This window comes from Camelus bactrianus, chromosome 17 (assembly GCF_048773025.1).
Source record: "Camelus bactrianus isolate YW-2024 breed Bactrian camel chromosome 17, ASM4877302v1, whole genome shotgun sequence".
NCBI classification, from domain to species: domain Eukaryota; kingdom Metazoa; phylum Chordata; class Mammalia; order Artiodactyla; family Camelidae; genus Camelus; species Camelus bactrianus.
In genome coordinates this window covers 44540041-44551205 of record NC_133555.1, presented here as the reverse complement: position 1 = coordinate 44551205, position 11165 = coordinate 44540041, and the positions used below count along the sequence as shown (strand labels likewise).

General features: G+C 35.7%; 1 long non-coding RNA gene across 2 annotated transcripts in view; it reads right to left on the bottom strand.

Annotated features, from left to right (window-relative positions):
- The window catches only part of LOC105072649 (uncharacterized), a 38072-nt gene that overhangs the window by 2380 nt on the left and 24527 nt on the right, over positions 1-11165 (bottom strand). Inside the window, exons 4-6 of one of the 2 annotated variants that reach the window (XR_012500115.1) lie at positions 4977-5048; positions 3545-3711; positions 1-945 (exon numbers count right to left, since the gene is read on the bottom strand). The exon at positions 1-945 is cut by the window's left edge and continues 2380 nt beyond it. This is a non-coding gene — a long non-coding RNA (uncharacterized LOC105072649). Of the gene's footprint in view, positions 3712-4976; positions 5049-11165 lie in introns of both variants that reach the window. The other variant, XR_006726660.2, reaches the window with a different exon arrangement.

Here is an 11165-nt window from a genome sequence, read left to right as displayed (position 1 = left end):
TATTCTATCTTGCCCAAAACCAGAAGTTTCTTTAGTTTACTTTTCATACCTAAAGACTCAGTTGGGAGTCTTATCAGTTGTATTTAAATCCCAGCTGTGCCATCTTGGATAATTCTTTAAGTCTTTGTTTCCCTCTCCCTAAAATGAGGATTATACAAGCATTTGCCTCATGGGATTGTAGTGAGGATTGAATATATATGTGTATACATACATACATACATACATACATATGTGAATATATATATATTTATATATACATAAAATCAGCAGGCACATATCAAGTGCTCAATAAAGCACTGAGCTTCTATTATTTACAATGGCATAAAATAAACATCTACTGGATAGACTGTCCCAACCCATGGGTTAGCAGGCTGTAGCTTCCCTTTTCAATGTTTTGTGCTATCCGGTATATTCCAGGAGAAGGTATCTCAGGTCCACTCCTGAATTAACCCACAGTTGAACTCAATCTCTCTATTGCACAGCACCTTAAGGTCTCAATCCTCAGCGTCAAAATCAGGCCCTTTTCTGCTGGTCACCATCTCCTATATCATAACTGCTCCAGGTAGCTGCCACGCTCCACTGCCTCACGTGTTCACAGAGGTCTATCCTTAGTTTATCCCCAAACACCTCATATATCAGGCTTACCAAAAGTTTTTTAACACATGTTGAGTATTAGCACAGAGAAAATGGAACTTTAAAAAAAAATGGGGGGTGTGTGTGTAATTAGGTTTATTTATTTATTTTTTTGATGGAGGTCCTAGGGATTGAACCCAGGACCTCATGCATGCTAAACACATGCTCTACCTCTGAGTTGTATACACCTCCCACCAAGAAAATGGAACTTTAAAACTTTAAACTTTATCAATATAAATGGCCATACTACAAAATCTTCATTATTTTGTACCAACTAAAGGCTCCTGAAAGGCTCTTTATAGCTCTTACAACCTAAAAAGCAAATAGACAAAAATTACAGTTTATAATTTTTAAAACAACAGTATCTTCTCTTGTCCCTAAAACACTAGGAATAATGATCCTACACACTTTTTACAACAAAGGAGTATTAAAACCATCTTTAAAAATAATATTTTCCCCTGTGTCTCTTTAACAAGAATTCTAACATCTTAAGGCATAATTAGATAGCTCTAATTTACGTAACTCAATATTCTCCAAATAAAGATACATCTTTTTTTAATGTGTCCAAGAAATAGTCACAAAATGTGGTTTTAAGTCAATAAATTTCAAAAGTAGTAATAATACAGGGAGCATTAGTTTTTAACAGTATTATTTGTGTCTAATGCAGTTAAATTAGAAATTAATAACAAGACTACACCAGCAAATCATAAACATTTTTTGGATCAAAGAAGAAATTGAAACTGAGACATTTTTTGGATCAAAAAGGAAATTGAAACTGAAATTGAAGCTGGATTTCAAATAGAAAAACATCTGAGACACCTACAAGGCAGTGTTTAGAGGAAAATGCAAAGTACTAATGCCTACATTAATTAAAACAAAATCAAGATTGACAGTAAAATAATTAAATATGCAAATCAAGAAATTAGAAAAACGCAAGAAAAGAATCCTAGTGATATAAAAATTAACAAATTGAAAATAAAAGTAGAAATTAAAAATTTTTTTAAAAGGTGGCAGATCTGAGAAATAAATCGAAAACTTAATTATTCAAAAAATAAAGGAAGCTTAATAAACCATATTTTAATTTAGCTGATATAAAAATAATGAAATAATAAATACATAAAATAAGAATGTATATGAGAGAATTAAATAAAGATACAATAGAAATTGAAAGATTCAAGAGAGACTACCTTGTATATTGCTAAAAAATAAATTTGAGAACTCTCAGGGAGAATGAGAGATTGCCAAAACTGACCTTAGAATGGATAGAAAATATAAATAGACTGATTACTACAGAAAAAATTGGGAAAAATACTAAAGAGTTACTCCCCCAAAACCACCCTCCCACAAACACTGTCACTGAAAACTTGTACCAAACCTTTAAGAAATAATGATTCTGTGCTTCTATATTTAAAGCATGGAAGGAAAAGACTTCTAAATTTTTAATGAAGTGAATATAGCCACAGATATCAAATAATAAAACTTATGAATATGTATATAAAAATCCAAAATTGCATATTAGCAAACAATTAAGGAGTACATTACAAGAATAATACAACTTCACTAAATGGTATTTACTCCAGGAATGGAAGTATTTTTCAATAATTCACCATTCACTAGAGAAAAATTGGGACAATCATATCATTTCCACAGGTGCTAAAAAGCATTTGATGAAATCCAACATTTATTTTTTATAATAGCTATTAATAGGAGGAATAATAAGATGGATTATTTAATAAATTATATTGAGATATCTGGCTATTTACCTGAAGAAAAAGAACTGGATTATTGCCTTTCAATTTACACAGAAGAAAATTACAGATGCATTAGATTAAATGTACAAAAAAAAAGGTAAACTCACAAAAGTAGTAGGAAAAAAATGTGGGAAAATTTCCAAAATAATTTTGAAGCAGGGAAGAGCTTGTCCAGTACTAAACAAAAATCAAGAACCAAGAGGGGAGAGTATAGCTCAGTGGTAGGGTGCACTGGCTCTACCATGCACAGGGTCCTGGGTTCAATCTCCAGCACCTCCATAAACAAATAATTAAATAAACCTAATTACCTCCCCTGCCAAAAGAAATTTTTTAAAAAAATCAAGAACCATAAAACAACAGATTTATATATTCAACTACCTAAAAACAACAACAACAAAGAATTCTGCATAGCACTGAAAGTTCATAAACAAAGGAAAAGGATAGATAATAAATTTGGAAAAATATTCATATTTCAGAGAGTTAATTTCCCTAATATATAGAGTGCCTACAAATGACTAATAAACAGCAGAATCCAATGCAAAAATGGAAAAGAAAAGGAAATACGAATGGCTCTTAATGTATAAGTACATGCATAATCTCACTCATCATGAAAGATACCATTTTTTACGTATCAGACTGGCAAACAAAACATATGGTGACACATCATGCTGGTGAGGATTGGAGAAACAGTCATTCTGTATGTTGTCAGTGGTAGTGAAAACTGATTTAACTTCTGTGGAAAGCACTTCAGAATCATCTGCCAAAATACAAGTGCACGTACCCTTTGACCTAGAAATTCCACTAATAGGAATTTATCCTACAAAAGTATTTGTAATTTATATTTCACATAAACAAGGATTCACTCTAGCATTGCTGTATATATTTGTTTTATTTATATATTTCTATTTCTATTTCTATTTCTATTTCTGTTAGTTTACCCAAGACACTGGCAATCCTGGCTACCTCTTATGAGTGAACTCGGTGCCTGAAGGAAAGATGCAGGAAGGAAGCTTACTTTTCACTCTATATTCATGTCTCATGTCAGGTTCCCTAGACACAGAGCCTGAGAAAGGGATTCTTGTATATGTGCTTTCAGGAAAAAGGGCATATGGTAAGCAGGATAGGGCAGGGATCAAAAGCTAAGCAAGGATATGTCTTACCTGGAGTCTAGCTTCTTTCTGCCTGATACCTTGAGGAGCTCTGGAGTGTGAACTTGAGACAAAGGGGGTCCAGGCTTTCATGTCCTTCTGAGTCAGTCATTGGCTGTGAGCAGGAGGGGAGAGTATCCTCTCAGGAGAAGTGGCTCCTATTGGCCAAAGGCAGTTCTCTAGAGAAGGAGGCAGCACTGAGTAATCCTTCCAGCAGCCAAGGAACTAGATCAGAACAAGAGATCTAGGACCAATAGGTGTCTACTACAAACTCATGGCACTGTCTGAAATCTGTAGAGTATGTATTTACCTCTTCCAAAAAAAAAAAAAAATCAATTAAAAAAACCAATCTTACAGAATGGTCTCTTTTTGTGGTTCGTCTAGATTCTAAATTCAGCATGAATGCCAACATTTAAACAGTAAAAATTTAGCCTTAGAAGTCCCTAGCAAGGCTCCAATTTGGGACAAACATGTTAGTCAATTTTTCCACCAGTATTGGGACAGATTGTGTTTTTTTGGACGAGCACCACATGAATAGTTGGCTTGCATTTAGGTGACCTTCTGTTTGAGAAATCCACAGGTTTAAACACTGGACTCATATTCATTGAGGAGAGTCCCCAGAATACAAAAATGAACTGAGGGTGGAGTAGATTTTTATCTCCTTTCCCAGGCTCACTCCAGGACTGCATGGTAGAGAGATCAAACTTATCATTTGTCTCTATCCTTTATTTTTCCATACTGAATGTAGTTATGAATGTATATATGTTGTACAGGAAAAATTATCCAGAAATTGGACAAAAGGCAAAAAGACAATTAGGTGAGCTTTTAATATCATATTAGAGCATTTTCTTGTAGACTCACCTGAGGATCATCTCTCTCAGGAAATGTAACTTTGGCTAGCAATTGATCAGAGCCTAGATCTCTCACAACTCTGTAAAGTTAGAAGTTAACTTGTAAAAACTGGTAAGGTCTGATTTTTCCCCCCTAATCTGGTAGAGAAGATAACCTAAAGGCTATGGGTTTACTGCCCTGTAGGAGATGCTTATTCTTTTGTGTTTGGCTTATAAAATTTTCAAGTTTTATCCATGTTGTAGCATGTATCAGAGTTTCATTCCTTTTTAAGGCTGAATAACATTCCATTATATGTGTGTGTGTGTGTATGTGTGTATGTATATATATACACACACACACATCACATTTTGTTTTATCCAAAAGGAGGACATATTTTTGTGGACATTTTATTCTTCAATTTGCCTATGAATCAGTTATTTACTTCTATATAAAAAAACCTACCCCATAACTAAGTATGTTAAAATAACAACTCTTTTGCTGGAGAGGATGTGGAGAAAAAGGAACCCTCCTACACTGTTGGTGGGAATGTAAACTAGTGCAGCCACTATGGAGAACAGTATGGAGATTCCTTTAAAAGCTAAAATAGACTTACCTTATGATCCAGCAATCCCACTGTTGGGCATTTATCCGGAGAAAATTCTAATCCAAAAAGACACATGGGAATCTAAAAAAAAAAAAAAAAGTAGACACAGACGAACTTAATTACAAGATAGAAACAGACACAGAAAACAAACTTATGGTTACCAGTAGGGAAAGGGGGTGAGAAGGGATAAATTGGGAGTTCAAGATTTGTAGATACGAGCTACTAAATATAAAATAGATAAACAAGTTTCTACTGTATAGCACAGGGAATTATATTCAATATCTTGTAGTAACCTATAATGAAAATGAAAAAGAATATGAAAAGGAATATACGTATGTATATGTATGACTGAAACATTATGCTGTACATCAGAAATTGATGCACCATTGTAAACTGATGATACTTCAATAAATTTTAAAAAATAAATAAAAAGACACATGCACCCCAATGTTCATAGCATCACTTTTTACAATAGCCAAGATATGGAAGCAACCTAAATGCTCATTGACAGATGAATGGATAAAGATGTGGAAAATAAATACACAATGGAACGCTTCTTAGCCATAAAAAGGAATGAAATAATGTCAATTACAGCAATATGGAAGAACCTACCAAATGAAGTAAGTCATTCAGAGAAAGATAAACATAATATATCACTAATATGTGGAATTTGAAAAAAAATGACACAAACGAACTTATTTATAAAACAGAAAGAGACTCATAGACATAGAAAACAAACATGGTTACTGAGGGGAGAGTGGGGAGGGAGGGATATATTGGGACTTTGGGATTGGCAGATACAAACTACTATGTACAGAATAGATAAACAACAAGGTCCTACTGCATAGCACAGGGAACTATATTCAATGGCTTGTAGTAATCTGTAATGAAAAAGAATATGAAAACGACACTGGGACATCCACATGCAAAAGAATGTAGTTGGATCCTATCTCACATCACATACAAAAATTAACTTGAAATGGATCAAAGACCTAAATGTAAGAGCTAAAACTATAATACTGTCAGAAGGAAATATAGTTGCATATTTTCATAGCCTCAGATTGGGAAATGGATTCTTAGATATGATACGAAAAGCAGGATCAACAAAAGAAAAAATGGATAAATTGGATTTCATGAAAACTAAAACCTTCAAGTGTCATGCTTCAAATGACACTGTGAAAAAAGTGAAAAGACAATCCACAGAATGGGAGAATATATTTGCAAATCATATATATATAATTAGGGGTTTATATCTAGAATATATAAATAACTCTTAAAACTCAATAATAAAGATATAATAACCCAATTTTTTAAACGGGCAAAGGATCTGAACAGACATTTCTCCAACGAAGATATATAAATGGCCGATAAACGCATAAAAAGATACTCAACATAATTAGTCATCAGGGAAACACAAATCGAAACCACAAGCTACTACTTCATACCCACTAGGATGGCTATAATAAAAAAATCAGATAGTAACACGTTGGTGACAGAAACTAGTCACAAAAGATCACAGATTGTATGATGGAATTTATACGAAATGTCTAGAAGAGGCAAATCTACAGAGACAAGAAGTAGATTATTGTTTGGACTGGGAGGAATGGCTGGATAGGGAGATCATAGCTTAAAGGTACAGAGTTTCTTTGGGGTGGGGGTGACAAAAATGTTCTAAAATTAACTGTTATGATGGTCGCATATATCTGTTAAACATATTAAAAACCACTGAATTGTACACTTTAAATATGTGACTTATATGGTATTTCAATTATGTATCAATAAAGCTGTTATCTTTAAAAGCTCATATATTGTATGATTCCAAGTATATGAAATGTCCTGTAGGCAAATATGTAGAGATGGAAAGTATATTAATGGATTAAAGTGATCAAGAGAAGAGGGAGGACCAGGAATGACTCTTGCAAGGTATAGAGTTTCTTTTTTTTTTTTTTGGTGGTGGGGAGGTCATTAGATCTATTTATTTATTTATTATTAATTAGTTGGGTTTTTTTTAATGGAGGTACTAGGGATTGAATCTAAGACCTTATGAATGCTAGGCAGACACTCTACCACTGAGCTATCCCCTCTGCCTTTACTTTCAATAAATGTCTATAAAATATAAATGCAGTGAACGTTGCAAAGGGACTTAACATGTATTTTACATATTCGGTTGTGCACCATGGTTGGATATCATAGGCTGAATGTTTGCAAAAAAGGGCTCTACTGTAACCAAGTTAGATTCAAATCCATAAACAGATTGGCAAAATATCTATTTATTAAGAGGAAAACTGCATCCTACAGAAAAGAGCCAAGTCCATAATTCTGTAATTGAAAGCACTATTTAGAGAAGAGAAAGACGTTTTAATGATCAGGAAACATGAAAAAAGTGTAAAATTTGTTTGTCTCAAAATAGCCAAGCCTGGACATATTTCACAAAGTTTCCACCAGAAATGGGTTACAGAGCTGAAAATTAATGCAATTGAGGCCTCGTTTATAAAAATGAGGCAAATCTCAGTTCCCATTCATTATCTGTTATAAACAGTGTCTTAGTGTGATTCTCCACACTCAGTCTGGGGTAGTCTGAAACTGGTAGTGTGTCCCCTGGACTCCTCTAGCTTGTCCATCTAGGTATCTTCCCAGGACTGCACTTTTCATGTGACCTGTCATTCACTCCTTTCCTACCACCCCTCCTGGGCAACCTGATCAACAGCACCAGGATAATGGAAAGTAAAGACTTCGGCACATCTAGTGATTAAGTGCATTTATTTTAAGCATGGCCATCTCATAACGGAATGAACCTCTCTAATGAGGGAAATCTCAGGCAAGAGAAAAAGCTGGTATACTTTGGTCAGGATTACCTCTAGGTGCCCCTCAAATACTGTTGTGAGTCTTGCCCTGTAAGGCAGGCTCCTATGAGTCTGGCTTTTTTCCCATGTGCTGCAAAGAAGCTAAGTGAAGGTTACCCTACCAGGCCCACCAAAGTGTGTGCCTAATCTTCCCAACTAACCCTTTATCACTCCCTTCCGGGAGAGACCCCCACCCCTACCCCCACCCCTCAGACACCGGAAGGATTCTGTTTAAGTTTCCTCAAGGAGTCTTCAGAAACAATGTTGGTGGGCAGGAATTTGTTCTTAAGGATAGCTCAGTGGATGATTCCTCTTGTCAGTAATAATTTTGTTACTTTCGGTATGTTTCTGGACTTGGGCTCCCCCTTGTGGTTCACAGGATACGGCTATGACATAGAAGATACAGGAAATTACATTTGCATTTTTGCGGTTGCAAAGATTACTTAGACCCTTGTAGAAAAATGATTACAGCTGAAGGAATCAATAATTTTTAAGGAAACGTTGTAAAGACCTACGTTAATTTACTTAATCCTGAATTGTACATGCATAAAGACCCAATGTATGAGAAATTATACCACCTGAATAAAGAAAATCTGGCTTATTCATCCTTCCAAAAATAATTATCCGCATTCATTGAGTGCCTACTATGTTTCAGGTACTGCTACACACATTATATGTAAAGAACCAAGTAACTTTTTATTATGGGAAATTTCAAACTTAAGAAACGTTCATAAAAGAATCTCTATGCATGCATTACCCAGCTCACTCACTGTAAATCATTATCATCAACATTTCACCATTTTGCCAAATTTGTTTTATCATTCTTCTCCCCTATTTTTTTCCCTGGAGTATCTAAAATAAATGCCAGATGTCTTATAACTCAGTCATACATAACTTAAGTATGATCTTAACTTTAAAAATATATTAGCTATTTTAGTCTTCAAGAGCGAATACAGTTATTACTCCCATTTTACATACGTATAAACTGAGGTTACTGAGTGATTCAAACCCTGGAGTCTGACTGCCAACCTCCAAGATGGCCCCCGACCCCTGCCTCCTGGTATCTGTATCCTGTGTAGCGCCCTCACATGTGATAACCAGGGTTGGTCTGGAGACTAAAGGCATATGGCAGAAGAGATGGGATGTCACTTCCGAGATTGGATTCTGGCTTCTGTCTTGGGTGCCTCTCCCTTTTCTGGATCATTCACCAGCAGCCCCGTGGAGAGTTCCACCGGGTGAGGAATGCAGGCCTCTGGCCAACAGCCAGCCAGGAGCTCAGGTTTGCCCACACACCCCTGTTTGAGCCTTGAAATGACTGTAGCCAGGGCTAACAGTTTGACTGCAGCCTCATGACAGACCCTGCGCCAGGATCGCCCATCTGAGCCACTCCCAGATTTCTGGCCCACAGAAATTATGAGATAATAAATATTTGTTGTTTAAGCTGCTGTATGTTGGGGTAACCTGTTATCTAGAATTAGAGTACTAACACAGCCTGTGTTCTCCACCACTGTTGGACTCTGCCCCCAAATACAAGCCTGTGATAGCTTTTGCTTTGCTGCTACTATGATACTTAAAGACAATGCTGAGGCAGCACAATAAACAGGGTAAGTTTAGGGAGATTAATATCACACATACATTTCACTGTTACTCTAATCTGTGCGTGGTGAATATGGCAACACTTTAATAAAAGAGATAGTTAATTAAACCAAATATCCCACTGTTCCTATCATTTCCATATCAGCACAAACTAATCTACTTCATTCTTTTAGAAAAAGACTGTATTTTCTATTAGTTATTAAACCAACACATATTAACTGCGATTGGATCGTTTCGTTTTTCTTTTTTTGCTATTACAAATGATGCTTCATTGAACATCTGCATACATCCTATCTTGAAGAACTTTTGCAGGTAAAGCCTTATGGAATATTTCCAGCAGTGAGCTTGATAGGCTAACGGTATGAGCATTCTACGTTGACAGCGACCGCCAAATCACCCACACAAAAGCCCCACTAGTTACAATACCATCAATCCATGTCTTCCCACACTTCTGTTAGAACTAGACACCATCAAACATCTACATTTTGGCAATCCAAAAGGTGTTAAAGATCTTCCATTGTTTGGATCAGTATTTCTTCACCTCCGGATGAAGTCAAGCCTCTCCTTATGAGTTTACTGATCATTAGTATTTCTTTTTCTCTGAACTGTCTGTCCTTAGAAGAGCTCTTTGTAAAGTGCGGACATTAGCCTGTCAGATGTGTCGCTAATATTTTTCTCACTCATTTGACTTTCGACTGTTTATGATTTATGGTTTTTGGACTTTAGATACTACTTAGTAAGGCTTTCCTCATTCTGCAGTAACAAATATATGTTTCCAGGCTTTCTTCCAGAAGTTTTTGTTTTTCATTTGTTACAAACTTTGCTCCCTCCAGAACTTAATTTGGATTGGATTAAATTTATATGACAATTTATGAAGAATTTAGACATTTAACATATGTAGTCTCTTGAGCCAAGAAATGTTATGTCTTTCAATTTACTTACCTTCTTTTATGTGTCCAAAAGAATCTTGAAGGTTTCTTCATTTAAGTCCGAGATCTTTTTTATTTGTGAATGCTTAGGTATTTGATCAGTTTATAGTTTTTAAAATAAAGTGGTTTTGTCCATGAAATTTTCTCATACTAGTTATTGATTAGGGATACTGATTTCTATATACTAAATGTATAACCTTCCATTTTGCTGAATTATATGATTGCTTCTAATGGTTTTTAGTAATTCTCTAGCTTTTCCCCCCCAGATATATATTGCAAACACTGTCGGTGTCTCATGCAGATTCCCTTTACAATGTTGACTACTAACTACTCACAGTTGCCCCTTCTCTGGAGAACTGCCTTTGGTTGGATGGGAGCTGCGTTGCCTGGGAGACAATATTCCCCTCCATCCGACCAAGCAGCTCATAGTCAATAACTAATGACTTGTTGATTTGGATGAAAAATAAAAGCTGGCCCCCTTGTTTCAAAATGGTACCAACTAACTCTGTGGTGCCATTCATGCTCCAGAGCTCTCTGTGGGATCAGGCTGAGGCTGGACTTCAGCTGAGACTACATCCCTGCTTAGTTCCTCTCCCTACCTTGCCCTGCTCTCTCACTACATTTTTCCAAAGAGCACTCCTTCAGATTCCTTAAAAAGCTAAAAACAGAGTTACCCTATGATCAAGCAATCCTACTCCTGGGCATACATCTGGAGAAAAATATAATTCAAAAAGATACATGCACACCAATGTTCATAGCAGCACTATTTACAATAGCCAAGACGTGGAAGCAACCTAAACGTCCATCAACAGATGAATGGATGAAGAAGT